Source organism: Streptopelia decaocto (assembly GCF_964273445.1).
Source record: "Streptopelia decaocto genome assembly, chromosome: Z".
Lineage (NCBI taxonomy): Eukaryota > Metazoa > Chordata > Aves > Columbiformes > Columbidae > Streptopelia > Streptopelia decaocto.
In genome coordinates this window covers 47,854,588-47,869,714 of record NC_138657.1, presented here as the reverse complement: position 1 = coordinate 47,869,714, position 15,127 = coordinate 47,854,588, and the positions used below count along the sequence as shown (strand labels likewise).

Sequence of the window (15,127 nt, the reverse complement as noted above, 5' to 3'; positions counted from 1 at the left end):
CCGCGGAGGAGCCGCACATCCCCCGAGGGGCTGAGGGCGGCTGCCCGGCACCGTGCCCCGCGGGCGGTCCAGGCCGCTCGTGGGCGTCTTCGCGCGCCCCGTGGGCGTGGAACGACCATGATGCTCGCAGGCGGTGGCAGCTCAGGAGGGACTAGCGGGGGCCGCGGTCACCTGGTCGACATTAGCCCGATAACGCACCGCATCAGCCCCGCGCCGGCGGGAGGCGGGTGTCTCCGGTAAAGAGCACGGGAACGAGAAGCCCAGCCCCGCCCGCACCCACACGCGGCGCATCAGCGCCATCGCCCTCACCCGGGGTGGGCAATCCACGCACGGCGCCAGGCACCGCCCCCGGCCCCAGCACAGCCCCCTCCGAAACACCGCCCGGTGGGGCGGGGTTGCCGGCCACGTGCCCCGCCCGGCGGGGCGGGCGGGGCGAGAAGAGGGGCGGGGAACGGGGCGCGCCCGCCCGCCCGCCCGCTGGGGTCCAGTCCGGGCTTTGTCTCCGCCTCCGCCGGAGGAGCCGCGTCCCAGGGGCAGGGAGGCGGCGGCGGGCGCCGAGGGGACGCAGGGCAGCGGCGGCCAGCAGCGGCTCCACCGTCCTCGCCGCGCACAGTCCAATGCCCGGCAGCCCGGGACGAGGAGCGACTGCGCTTTCCTGCCGTGGCACGGCGAGTGCCTCCAACCTAGGAGTTTTCCTGAAGCAGCCGTCACACCGGGAGCACTTTTGGTAGAGAGGGAGCAGAAGGAGACCCCGAAATGACTTACCTTCCGAAGCGCGACTGAAGGGGACTTACTGGAGTGGAACCGTAGTGGAATTTGGTTCTGGAAAGGAGTTGCTAACGCCTTTTTTTTTTTTTCCTTCTCCCTGTTCCCTCTTTTCTCCCATTATTGGAAATGAACAAATTGCATTTGCAATTCAGAAAGTAGAAATATTAAATATTCCATCCCCCGGGAAGCACACATGTAGTAATGACAAAGGATTGCAAAGGAGAGAGTGGCTCCAGTTTCCCAGAGAGATCCCCTTAAATGGATTACTAAATGGGACACTACATCAGCTAGTTCTGTCCTCTAGCTGCCTAGATACATGCACCGAAAAGGTACAGTACTCCCCCGTCCGTATCCCTACCTAATGTTTTGGGGTTGCTCGGAAAGGAAGACTGCCGGGTCGCCCCGGCAGGCTCGGGAGGACCAAGGCTGGTGTGTGGCTGAAGGCTGGCTGCTGCTGTCTCGACAGCGTTTGCAGCGCCTAGGGAGAAGAGCCGCCTGCAAGTGCACACGCTGCGCTTGCCGTTGCCACTTTCCAGGCATCTCATGGCTTCGCCTTTCTTTTCTTTTTCCTTCTTTTTCCACCCACCGCCTCCAACTGCTTAACGTGCTAGGCTGCCTCCTTAGCCCCTTGGCACGGCTTGCACGCGCGGTGCTCGGGCTCCTCTCCGCCTCCCCGGCCCCGAGCCCTGCTTGCAGAGGGCCGGCGGCAGGGGGTCGCGCCCGCCGGGGCGCCGCGGAGAACTGGGCGGCCGCGGGACGCCGCCGGGGGACTGGGGCCGGGGCCGCCACCCGCTCACCCCGGGGCCGTGGGGGATCGTGTGGGGCTGGGCGGGGTGGGGGGGAGGGTTGTCTTTGTTACAGGGACAATGTGGGAGCTCCGTGCAGAGGCGTAACCCACCGGTCTCCGCTCTTTCACGCGTGGTAGTTGGGTTGCGGTTTCCGTGTTCATTTATTTATTTCAAGGCCGGGATTCCGTTATGGGGGAAGGGGCCGAGAATCGGGGAAACTTATTTCGCGGTGCAGCCCCCTGGGCTGCCACAGGCTTTGTTCGCGATCGTGGGCTTGGGCCGCGGGCTCCCCTCCCCGCCCGCTCCCCGCGGACAGCGGCTCCCTTCCCCTCCGTCCGGCCTCGACGGGGGAGAGTGCCAGCTGCTCTCTCATCGTCCCGGGACAAGGATGGCTCTGGGGCACGGCTGCTCGCCCCTCCTTTTTGCAGGGCGCCGCCAGCTTCACCCCACGGGGCTGGTGGCTCTGCCAGCCGCTTTTCCGCGGCTGGTGCGTGTGGGCAGGCGGGCTGGTCCCGGCCCGAGCCAGGACGAGATGAGACCCGTCGGGGCGGGCCGGTGGGTGGGGAGCAACGCGGGGGAGCCCAGCTCCTCTCCCTCTGCACCCCGCGCCCTCGTCCTTCTAGTCCTTCAGCCCCTCTTTTCCCTCTGGTTCCGGGAGAGAAGGGCGAAACGGCGGAAAAGAGAAAGTTTTTCTAAGGAGGAATAACAGGGCTGGCCAGCACAAAGGAGTTCCTGTTCGGCTAGCCCTCCCAGAGGGGCTGCGGGCTGGCGGCGCGGCGTCCTACACACACCCTACGCCGCCGGGGAGCCCCGGAGCCGGCGATGGGGCGCGGGCAGGCCTGGTAGGGCCGGGAGCGGGGTGCCTTCGTGCTGGGGATGCTGAGGTGGGGAGGGATGCTGAGCAGGGAACAGGATGCTGCTGAGGAGAAAGGTTGCTGAAGAGTGGAGGGAATTCCCCTTAAATACGCATACCCCGTTCTCGGGTATGCACGGGCAGGGAAGACTCCCAGCTGAGGGCAGGGTGCATTAGGAGCCCTGGCTGCGGCCCCGCATGAGCGGGAGCCCGCACGCCCCGCGGGCTGTTCTGCCGGCAGCGTGCAGGGGCTGCGGAGCCAAAGCGCTGGGGGCGACGGCTCGGGCAGCCGCTGAGGCCGGCTGAGGGTCAGCACCGCCCCGCGCTCCGCCGCCGGGGGGAGTAGGGGGGGCGGCGAAAAGTTTGGGTGTCCTTCATCAGGCGTCGAGAAAGTACCTGCTTCTTGCGAGGGCTCGACCGTCTCACCACCCCTTCCTTGCTTCCTTCCTCCCTGAGGGAGGCGTTTCCCGGGGCGGCTCCGGCCGGCGTGCCGGTGCGGGGCTGGCTGGAGAAGCGGGGCTGAAGCTGGAGCCCGGTCAGTCCCAGCAGAGATGCCCTTTTGCCCACGGCCGCCGCCTCTGTCCTGCCGGGGTCTTCCCAGGGTGAGTCGCAAGGCGGTAACTGCTGGGTTTTCCTTAAGCAAATGGCTCTTTTTGTAACCTTGACGGCTTGTTCAGAGGGAAATTTGTTCTCCTGTTCCTCTCCCGAGCTAATTGCTGCTTTTGAAGTTTGTAAACATGCGCGTTTGTGCCAGCGTCTGTGCAGCGCGGATCTCTATCTGCCGCGGACGGAAAATTATTTCACTAACAGAGCGGCAAAAATAAAGGCTTTAGTCAGCTCTGTGATAAATTGTAAAATACGCTAATTCCTGACTCTGCAAGGTGAATGCTTGGCCTTCCGAAGGAGCACACCCGGCTTGCAGGTGTTGTAAATAAAGAACAGCTGAATCTCCACAACCATTTTCTGTCACAGAGCTGCATGCGATGGCTTATTATTTAACATAGATTCTGCTAACTTTTGTTTAGTATCATCCAGCAAAGATATTAATTATTAAGCTAACCTCAAATATAGTAGCTAGAGGTGTGATTTTCCCACTGTCTTTGCAAAAATTAGTTCAGCGGCTGGTTTTGTTTGCATTCATTTAATGTAAGTGTTATCCAGTGAGCCATTCTCATGCAAGTAATCTCCTACTTGGCAGGTAAATCCTTTGGCATCAACGTGAGAAAGTCCAGCAGAGTCAGGCTCTTTTAATCTCAGAACTCATGGAGATTTTGAGGAGTCTGTGGCATTTCTCTTGGAGTATGATTTATGCAGCTGTTATGTTCAGGGCTTCCTTTGCCATTTGTTTTCAGATCAGAAAAGTAAAATTATCTTCTTCTGGTTAACTTCTGGGTGTTCTGTTTTTTGCGTGTTTGTTTTGGGGTTGGTTTTTTTTTTTTAATGTATTGTGAGGCAATTTGGGTCTGTTCCAGCAACCCCCTTTTTTTATGGAATTGCCTCATACATGGCTGAAAGCAAATCCTAGCTTCAGTGAGATGGGGAAGGCTTGTTACTCTTAAAAAAGATACAGTTGCCAAGGCATTTCACTGTCTAGGATATAATTTTATCTAAAAGAAATCCACTTTAATATGATAGTTTCTCATAAGGTATAAGACAAAGAGAGATTATACTAACTCTCTTTAAAGCTCAACAATTTCCTATGCATGAAAATGCTGATTTCCATCCTTCCCCACTCTTCACTGGAGAAAATCTCTGGCTTTCATGGAAGTTTAGTTCAGGAGAAAAATGCCCAGATGAGGTTTCTGTCTGAATGCTGAAAGAATTTTTAAATAGTAAGTAATACTATAAAGTATATTTGCAACATTTGCTTTTCATGCAGTAGGGGTCAAATACTTGAAGCATGGGTGAATACTCTCAGAGAAGATGAATCATATGGTCACAGATTTTGTATGTATTTTCAATGTCTACATTAAAACTATATTCTTACTGAATAGCAAAACCAACCTTATCAACTGAACTCACACCACTTGAACCAAAAAATAATTGGGCGATAGCATCTGTGAGAAACACAACTAAGTGACATCTCTAGCTACTTGAAGATGAGACTGAATATTAGCCATGATCCCCTCTTAATGTTGGTAAATAGAGGATCACAGCTATTGGAGTTTAAGACTAAAGAAGGAGGTAGGTTGGGCTATGGATGAGGAGTTGCCTTCATTGAATTTTTGAAAAGAAAAAAAAAAAAGGAAAAGGAGAGAGATCAAATTAACGACCTGTGATAAATCCAGACTAGAACTGTTTGCATTAAAAAGGAAGTAGGTGATTGTGAACTTGGTTGTGCATGTTTTGTGAAGGGAAGGGGAAATTTGTCATCTTGTTTTGAAGAGCCATACATAAATACACATGAAAGGAGTTCACATGGTTTACAGCAGGGGAGACATAAAATGGTTTAGGATTAAATTGACCTGAGCTAATACATGCATTGCATTAAACTTGTTTGCAAGAACACATTGTTATACTACCCATACAAATGTTTCGTGTGTGGTACCTGATTCCCATACATTATAGAAGAGTGCTGAAAACAAATAACAGGGTAAATTCTGGAAAATAACATTCAACTCTATTAAATGTGGCATATGCTAGAGAAAAGTTGAAACATAGTAAAGCAGAAGTTTTTGCTATACTAATTCTATACAGATACTGCAGTATTTTACTTCCTACTATACAGCTGTTAAGGAGGTGAATCTTCAGCCTATATAGTTCCAAGTCTCATTCATGCAAGTAAGCTTCAATCACCCAACAAAGCCTTGCTTGCCTGAGAAATTTTCTGAGAGTAAAAGCAGTTGCTGAATTGTAACTCAAATAGGGACTTTTTTCATGTTTAGGCCCAAATCTGAAAATACTGTTGTCTGTTGGGAATCAATACTTGGTGACGACCTGAAGGTATGGCGCAAGTACACTCTCTCTGGATTGACCTTCAATGTTAAGTCAGACTTAGGTCTGCGTGTTGTGGAGCAAATTGCGTCTGACAAATTCTGACAAGCGTTGTCTTGACAGGGCAACTGAGAAATAAGAGGAATAATCAATCTTTTTTACGGACCGAGCATTTTATGCTCTTTAATTCTGTGTATCAGAATTACTCAGACATGGGTGAGGCATACGCAGATTGTTTTGGCAGTAAGATACAGTCAGTAGTAGCACAGAGTCCAGCTGCTGATCAACAAACAGCACGCAGCAACCACGAACAGTGTTCAAAGGCAGAAACAAACAGTTGGGGGAAAGCCTGAGCCTGACCATGACAACCCTCTGTAGGAATATTTTTACTTTTGGCCTGTTGCACTAGTCTTGTTAGTGAGGAACAGCTTAGAGGTGTGTGTAGGGTCTCTGAAGGCAGAAGTGGACTTCCTCAGTTCAAGTGCTAATGTGGCAGAGCAGAGTTTGCATGTCTTTATTTTCTTTATGTGCTCTCTTTTGGGGCAGCTAAACCCATTACTTATGGCCATGGAAGTAACTGAATGTTCAAGTTTATACAGTGTTAAGGGATTGTTAATTGTCCATGGTGAACAATGCTTTGGTTTTGGGTCTTGATTGCAACATGGCAAGTATGGACGCACAGCTCCAAGGCACTGCTTTAGGATTTAAAGGGAAGAGTGCCACCTACTGAGTTACAATTATACACATTGCACATCCTGCATGTATTCTGGAGTTCTCAAGCTGCTTGTTTGCCTATCGTATTTTAGCAGCTGGAGGATGGGAAAGGATTCAATATTAAATGTGGTATGAGAATTGAGGGAGAAAAAAAATATAAGAAAACGGGTATGCACATACAACCCCAGGATGTTCTGCAAGTCTTAGGAGGGGTTCACTGAAAGGCAGACATAGGGGCATTTGCAGTTTTTGTCACTTCAGATTTATAAAGGCTGCTAACATTTAACAGAGAGGCCACTAGAAATAGGGAAGGGGATGAGATATGTGTGCCTCCCCCCATAAAATAATAATATTTTCAGCTTTCATACACCAGGTGAATATAAATGAGGCTGCCAGACTTAGGTCCTGTGTAATCTAAAGTTTAGCTCCAGCTATAGTTTAATACACAAAAAGGAAGCAGATACCAGTTTTTTAAAAAAATCAACTTTCAGAAAAGGGAGAATAAAACAAGAAAAACTCAACATTAATTGTTCTGTAATTCGCTGCAAAACCTCTTGAAGTCTTTCTCAGTGTAGAACTGTAGTTATTTATCAGCCAACAGGAGGAGTGTACTATGCTCTATGTGAATACGGAGTCATTTTTGTATGAAAGGAATTTTCCCCCAAGCCCCAAAGTGTTTCTTTAATGGCTGAAATAGAGATGTAAAATGAAGTAGATAAACCAGCTATTAACAGAACTGCCAGTTGCTGTATCTCTAGAGTGAAGACATATGGTAATTCACTACATTCAGTGATGACCTTTCCTTAAAAGTATTGTTAATAATAATAGGCATTTCTATATGGAGTATTTATACTGGGTACTTGAAATTCAAGTAACATGGACTACCCCGTGCCATTTTAGGGTGGGTTTCTTTTTTTTTTTAGCTACTGACAAAATTGCTAGTGAGGAACTTTCTACAGAAATGCAGTTTTACAATGTTCATGCAATGCCCAAGCTAATTGCAGCACATTGTGCAAGATCGCAGCAGATGTGCTTTCCTAGGTGTGGGAAGCCTTCAGCTCCTTCTCCCTCACCCTGCCCAGGTAAAGCCTTGCCTTGAGCGCAGGGTTATACCCTTTGTGAGATACGGGCAAAAAAAGCATTCTGTGCTTTTGTGATCTCTGTACCCAGTTGCCTGTATTGAAAACTTAATGTTTATGAAAGTGGAAAGAAATAAAGAATATTTTTATTATGCCCCTTCACCTTAGTCTGAGACTGTCTAGTGGATAAGGACTATTATACTAGTGTTTCTACTGGAGATAATAGTGGAAGTTTGATTATGCGCTTAAAAAAAGGTATCCCTTACCATAATCAATTTTGCAATGACCCTGACAGACTTACAGGGCCTTCTAGTAATGAAAATGTATAGCGTATATAATAGATATGGTTGGGTGTTCCAGTTCAGCAGATGGAAAAAGTACTATCTTATATGTATCCTCAACACAATGGGAAAAACTGTGCCCTAATATATTCCTGACTGCAGCAAACATTATTTTTACTTTCTTATCGCTGCCTGTTCAGCTTCATTCAGATGTTCTCTATACTGAGTATTCCTACGTATGGATTTGATAGTCAGATGGGAAATATGCTGTGTTGCTTCTTTTCCTGTTGTTCATGAACATTTATCCATTGCTTGCACTCGAGGCAGCCGTTCATTGAAATGTTAATGAGAATTTGAACAGTTTATAGTTTTATAGAATATTTTTTTTTTAGCAGAAAAAAAATCTGTTTTGTTGATATACTTTTTATTGGTAGATTGAGATGGATTCTATGCTAATTCCTTCTGCATTCCTGAATTATGGCCTAGCTAGGCACTGTTGCTGGGATCTTCATCTATTAATCATGGAAGCTGCTTTCTTATTCGGTTGCCATAGTTTCAGTGCCTCAGATAGTCTTGGGGTGCCTTGGGAAAGGCTTGAGATATACTCGGACTTGCAAGCCTTGCAGTTATTTTGGCAGTAGTAGAGCTCTGAAGGAGCAGGGAACAGCATCCAACATTATTCAGAGTTGGATTAAAAGAGGAAACTTCTGGATATGTCTCTCTGGACCTTGTTATTTGAACATCCAGCTGATATTTACTCCCAAGATTTCTTTTTGTTTTGTCTTGCTGGTAAAATTGTACACTTCAGAGACTAATGGCTACCTTTACCCGTTGCAAGAGCCAGAAAGGCTTTTCATTAGTTCTGCTGATAAATGGTTGGGTAAATTAGGGCATTTAGGGTTTCCTAAGCAATCCAGGTAATTTGTTTTACATTCTCTTTTAACCTAGCTACATACAGCATGACATCATGTTTGAGACTGAGTTAATGTTTATTGTTACCTTAAATTTAATAAAATGACAACAAGTACCCTTTTGTTAGCTGCAGAGCAGCTTGAATTACAAAGTAGAAAAGGGGAACTAAACTCTTTCAGACAGAACTATTCTTCTTTCTGCACTGCATTGGCAGTATTTTTTAAAAACAGTGTTTCGATATCTGTTCACAAATTCAGGATTAAAACATGCATACTTTCAGAAATATGGAGCTGTGACCAGTCAGAAACACCTTTTTTGACAAATAAGAAAAATGGTAAGGTAGTAAATAGATCTAACAGGAAAGTTGCTGGAAGACTGACTTGTCAATGTAGTGCTGAATATTAATTATTTTGTCAGTTATGCGTAATATAAAATAATACAAACATCTTTCACTAAGCAAATCGTGGTCTCATTTTTCCTTTCCCATTGAGAAAAAAATTTCTTCACTCCTTAGTGAGCAGGAGTAAACCACATATTTTAGCAGGTATTTAAATCCCATTTCTTTTGCACTTTACAGTGTCTCCAGTATTAAGTGATTTCCCTTCAGTTCTAATAAAGCAATTTGCTTCTTGCACAGATAAGCTTGATACATATCTTCTGTTCACAAAAAAAAAAAAAACTTGAATATTCACATCAAGCAAAGAATCATGTTAAAAGCTGTGCAGTTTAGATTAAAGAATTCAGTATAATTGGAACTAATCTGGAAAATTAGCCACTTTTAAACTTTCAGATGGTTAGCTTGAATTCAAAGATGAGTTTTAAAGCTTCAGCTTGGGACTTTACTACACAATCTTGTCAATTTTTCAAGTGAGATCAACAAGCAGATTGAGAACATGTGCCTGTTATTTGTAATCCACCCTCAGGAGCCCTACCACTTAACAAACTGAAGTCCAGAAATTTCACATTAATTTTAAAGATGGCAAAGCTTGTTTTGCTGGTAGATGCACAGAAAAATCTGTATTTCTAATTTTATACTCTGATAGTATGGAAGTTCCTGTTTTAAAGTCTGTTTTTTTCATACTCTGTTGTATATGTATATTTGACATGAAATTAACACCAGCCTTTTTCCTTTTAAACTCATGAAATGCATGTATCAAGCACATTGACAGTCTGATAAAACAAAATAATAGGCCCTGGTCATTTTGTTGTTCCCTTTGAAAAGGAGACGGTGATTGTGTAAGAAAATTGTTACAGTGGAAAAGTATCTTAGGTCAGAAGCTTTAGGAGTACAAATTCTATTGTGTTTTTCTTCTCAGAATTTATTGTTCTCCATTTAGTTTTAGGTTAGGTATAGAATCGCTCTGTATAGAAATTAATTTAAGCCATTCTGTAGGGTAGGTTTGTGCTTTCTTTAACATTATTTTTATTGTTTATTGTTTAATTTTACCTCTAAGATGCAGAGAAGTGAGTGATAAGTGGTTGTGTAGTCAGTAGAGAGGCCCAGTCTTGTTCCTTTTGGAAAGAAGAGTTTCTACTGAACATCTCAGCAATATTGAATACCTCAGTAATTCGGGTCTACGAAGATGATCAGTGATCTGGAGCACCTTTTGTATGAGGAGAGACTGAGAGATCTGGGCCTGTTCAGCATGGAGAAGGCTGAGAGGGGATCTTATCAATGGTGATAAATATCTTAAGGGTGGGTGTCAAGAGGATGGGACCAGACTCTTTTCAGCAGTGCCAAACAATAGGATGAGGGGCAACGGGCACAGACTGAAGCATAGGAAGTTCCATCTGAACATGAGGAGAAACTTCATTACTTTGAGGGTGCCAGAGCACTGGCACAGGCTGTCCAGAGAGGCTGTGGAGTCTCCTTCTCTGGAGACATTCAAAACCCACCTGGACACATTCCTGTGTGATCTACTCTGGGTGAACCTGCTTTAGCACATGGGTTGAACTAGTTGATCTCCAGAGGTCCCTTCCAACCCCAACCATTCTGTGATTCAGTAATAAGCCCTTATTCCATTTATAGTTCAATTTTGTTCTTTCAGTTTATTTTATGGTTGGTCATGTGAGTTCTTCTGCATCCCCAAGCAGCTGAATTTTAGCATCAAATATACTAATCTCATCAAGGAATGAAAATAATCCTTTCTGAGAAAGTAATTTGTTACATTTGTGTCTTTATAGCAATGTTACAGAGTTTGCTTTGCAAATCTTGCGTGTTAGATAGCATCTCATTGCCTGAATGTTCCTGGAAGGCTAAAACTTGGCTTGGGCTGCAGGCTCACCAAGCGGCCTGAGCAAGAGGGACAGCCCTGGCTCAGCCACGGGAGTCCCTGCTGCCCACAGCTAGTCCCTGTGCGTGGGCAGAGTGGATCCCTGGCCGCTTGGAGCGGGTGGGGTGGGCAGGAGTGGCAGGACGGCAGCGCCTGGGTCTGCCGGGAACCCCTGCGTCTGCCATCTGCGCAGGCCTTGGGGATGCCGCTGCACCCTGCCCCAAAACGCCAGAACAAGGAGAAGGATGGGATGGGGTGGTTTGGTGCCAACTGGAGCTGCTTTTTCACTGCTTGCTCTACACAGAGGGTGTAGCCCGGTCTCTGTCACCTGGTGGCAAAGTAGAGGTTGAGTCTCACAGGATTATCTTCCTTTGGTAGTACTTCGTGAGCACGGCTAAATCCAGCCTGGTATTTGATTCAAAATGCCTCATAGTCTGTTTAACTGCAATCCTGAACCTCAGGTCATAGTCTTTACAGTACTGGCCTTTCGTCATAGCTCTCTAATGAAAGAGGGGCATCGTGCGTTAAAATAAACTTTTGAATTAAGTTTTCTGTATGAACAGAATTTGGAACTATGTGCGTAAACTTCTAATGGCATTCAGCCCACTCCGCTTCTGAACAATTTGTACTTATTAATTAGAAATGCACAGCTTTTGCAGTTACAGCGTACTGATCCTAACCATATTAATCAGAAATGACCACAGTTAAATTGATTTTTTAAATTTGCTGGAGTCTGTTTTAGGGAGGTGATTATGAAACATATTTTTAAGAACTGTCTCCGTGCAGTAAGACTTTCTTTTATAGAAGTATGTTGTGCAGATGTTTTTCGTTCTTGGAAATGAATTGAAGTGGAGAGTCTTCTCAGGTTTTGTGAAGAAGAAAGAAGAAAAAAATTTTGTAGTCATTCTTTGGGATGCATGTTTTCTCAGCTGGTAAAATTATTATTGAATTTGAATAGGAATTCATTTTTCTTTAGAAAGAAATTAAGAACTGAATTCTTAAAGAGCTGTTGTGGGAAGAGGAAAGATTTTTGCATGAACACACTTTTTCATTATTATCTGCAAGGTGTTTCCTTTTAATTCTGTTGTAGGGAAGTTCAGCATGTTCAGATACACTGATTAATTCCGTCACGAGACACGTATATTGTAGGGTGGTGTCGTCTTTTTTGCTTTATCCTGTTTTAAGTGTAAGACCTAGAGATACTGCCAGAACACTTCCTTTCCCAAGTACTAAAAAAAAAAAAAAAAAAAAAAAAAAAAAAAAAAAAATCCTGTTCTTGTTCAACAGAATGTATAGTCCAAAAGGCAGATTTAGCCAACCTGCAGCTAATAGCCTGAAGGTGTGAGATGAAGGCTGGTGACTGGCTGACTGTGGGAATAATGCAGTTTTGATTTGTCTGAACATTTTTCTTAAGAGTTCTACTTACATGTGTTAGAATATCTATCAGAGAAAAACTTTGAAAATAAAAGGCAAAGTGTGGAGTAAGAGTTCTCTGACACACAAATTCTAGTCCCTTTTCAGAGCACTTTACATTTTTGAGCAGTTGTTTTTGTTTGTGTTCCTTTGTGTTTGTCATGAGCTCTCTTGTGTAGCTGAAGGTAGCACCCATTCAGCCAGGCCATTTTTGGTAACACATTGGTGGAACTAAATGCTGGTGATATGCTGCATAAGCGTGGAAAATGTAGACTGTATAATGACTGCTCTTGTCAGAGAAGGGGTCTGTAAGAATGCTTGCATTGATTTACCTTGAATAGCAAATCCGTTCTTTAGACTTTTGTTTTTTCCTCTATAAATGGTCAGTATTCTATTTTACTTTGAAACAGATGAAAGAATTCATTGTTGCTACAGTCAAATAACTTGAACTTTGCAAAATCTCAAGCACCCCTACATAGATGCTTACACCACTGTTTTTTCAGAAGGACTAATCCTGACGTTCTTTGTGCAAGGCTCCCAAAATCCAAGTATCTGGAATGCCACCTGTAAACATCTATTCAAACAAGTCTCCTTAGCTTACATTAATATGTCATCAAAACCAATTACATTGCCCACATGGATAAGTTCAGAGGCACAAAAATATGGGTTAGCAGTATCTAACTTTTGATGTGTTAACATCAAACAAAAAAAATGAGGGCACAGTTTTGCCTCAGATTGCATGCCCATATTTATTTCACCAGGTATGGGATTTGTCTAGAAGAGCTGACCTCTGGCTTGTTCTTATCAGTGACATAACTCCTGCTGAAGTTAGCAAGATTTATTCATTACCGAAATTTAAAATTTCTGGAGGAAATTAATTAATGAGCAAATTAATACCAAAACCATCAAGGAGGCATTGTACTGTAATGGCATCTGTAACGTGGAATTGATATTTTAGCTTTAAAGAGTCTAGTTCTGGAAATTTTTCAGCAGTAAACCAGCAGAGAACATGTTAGTAGGGGGGCTGGAGTGCTACTTCGCAGCTGCACTGCCTACTTCTAGACAACCATCATATGACAACCTGCTCTGACAACTACCCACATTTAAAAAACAGGGTTGTGTAAGAATGAACACAACACATTTACCGAAATACATTTATGGGAGGAGGGCCTTAAAGATTTCAACGGACGGAATTTACTGAGAGGTAATCCATTGCATTTTCATTACATTGCATGTCAAAGCCTGGAAGAAGGCAAGTAACTTTTCTATTACCTTAGAAAATGCTACAGATTTCAAGAGAAAAAGACCGAAATGTAGAGGTATGTCTGTAACTAGTGGAACAAGGTTTTTCAAAAAGACGGACCCAATTACTTAATAAGACTGCTTTGAAATTAAGTTCATCTTTTTGAAACACCCTGTATACTGTCTGGAGAAACAGAAGAGGAGCTTGGTCACATGTTTTTATGCTGAAAGTGAGAAATGCACCTCTTAAAGTTTTCCGACAGCCTGTTTGTTCCACTGGGTGTGTGAAACCTACTCGGAAAAGGCACTGTGCTTTTTCCTTTGCATCCAGCCTGCCCTCTTGTGTTCCAGGATTTCAGTGCAGACGCTTCAGGTGTCCAGATGATAACGAAGAGTAGTGGAAAAACATGGAACAAAAACAGGAAATGATGGACACAAGCCATGCTCTTCAAAGGCACTGATTTTGTTCATGCGTATGCGTGTTGTCTTACTGTTTGCAGTGCAAGAAGCAATATAGTTTTCAGCTTGCTTATACAGAGACATGAGAAAGTGGGTTAGCCAAACTGATGTGTGGAAAAGCTCTGGGAGTGAATTCGCAGCGACGGGTAAAGGCCGTAATGCATATGATTAAAGTGAGATATGCTGCCTACACAAGGAATTGCTAACAAGATTCTTTCACAGCTTTCATGTCTCAGCCCTGCTTTTACAGAAAATAAATTCATGATTAGTTTCAGTGGTTGCACTATTTTGCTCAGCCCTACAGGATAGATAAGACAATCAAACTATACAAGTGCAACCAGTTGAACATAAAATAATACAGTTTGCACTGTTAGCAAAACAGTGTCCCAGGTTAACACTTGCTTGGTCTATCTTGAACTCCTGCTCTCTTACTGCTTAGTTCTTTGATAATCATGCGGAAAGGAGTCTAAAAGCACAGATTAAGCTAAGGAAAACCAGTTGCATTTTCAAGAGAGAAGGCAAGATAGAAACAGATTTCATGTCCTTTAAACATTTTTTTTTCTTCTGTTCAAAGAGGAGGGTAGAAATTGCTTCAAGCTATTAAATAGTTTCTTGCAATATTTCGAGCACTTCCTCTTACTTATATGAAGCATATTTTCCTTAGCTCAAAAGAGTATTTAAATACTCTCTTGCTTTTAAAGAACTTCTAGAATTCAGAATTATCTAAAGTTTTTGCAAGATGCAGAAAACAGACTGCAGCAGTTGTGTATTGTCCCAGTGTTTGGAAGAATAAATAAATAGTAATTTAAGTAATTATTTCTTTTAAAAACCACTTAGAAATCAGCTAGAAATGGGTTTGGCCCACAAATCTAAGACCATTTTAATTTTCAGTTTTCCAATCAATTTTTTAACTTTTTGAGAAATAGCATGCATTTAGATTTTTTTTTTTTTTTGCCTCAGGTGAGGCCCATAGGAACTCACTGCTTATTTTAAATCATTGTGTGTGTCTTGCATGAGACACAGCATCTTTCAGCATAATTTTCTTAACAATAATCATAGTATATATGCAGAACAGGCAAAATGCAGATTCTGGAAGTGGTTCTTTTAGGATCCAAGGGTTACTTTTGCATTAACAACTCAAATCCAAGTGGTCAAGTCCTAACAGAAAGAACTTGCCAGGGTTAGCATGGCGTGTTTTGGTTTGGTGGTTTGTTTTTGTTGTTTGTTTGGTTTGTTTGTTTGGTTTGTTTGTTTTGAGGGTTGTTACTTCACAGCAACATACCCATGGAGAGAGTTTTGTATGTTTTGGAGTAATTTTGCTCCCGCAACTGCTGATCTCTTGAGATCCACACAGGCTGATAAATCAGCAGAAGGGCGCAACTGGCTGATCAAGATGACTAGGCTCACGTGC

At 44.1% G+C, this 15,127-nt stretch overlaps 1 protein-coding gene across 5 annotated transcripts in view; it reads left to right on the top strand.

Moving 5' to 3' along the window:
* Positions 1–559: 559 nt before the first annotated feature.
* The window catches only part of SEMA6A (semaphorin 6A), a 116,628-nt gene continuing 102,060 nt past the window's right edge, over positions 560–15,127 (top strand). For 4 of the 5 annotated variants that reach the window (XM_082074649.1, XM_082074650.1, XM_082074651.1 and 1 more), the window contains exon 1: positions 560–1,097. The gene's annotated coding sequence lies outside the window, so the exon portion shown is untranslated. Of the gene's footprint in view, positions 1,098–2,989; positions 3,012–15,127 lie in introns of those variants that run through there. The other variant, XM_082074648.1, reaches the window with a different exon arrangement.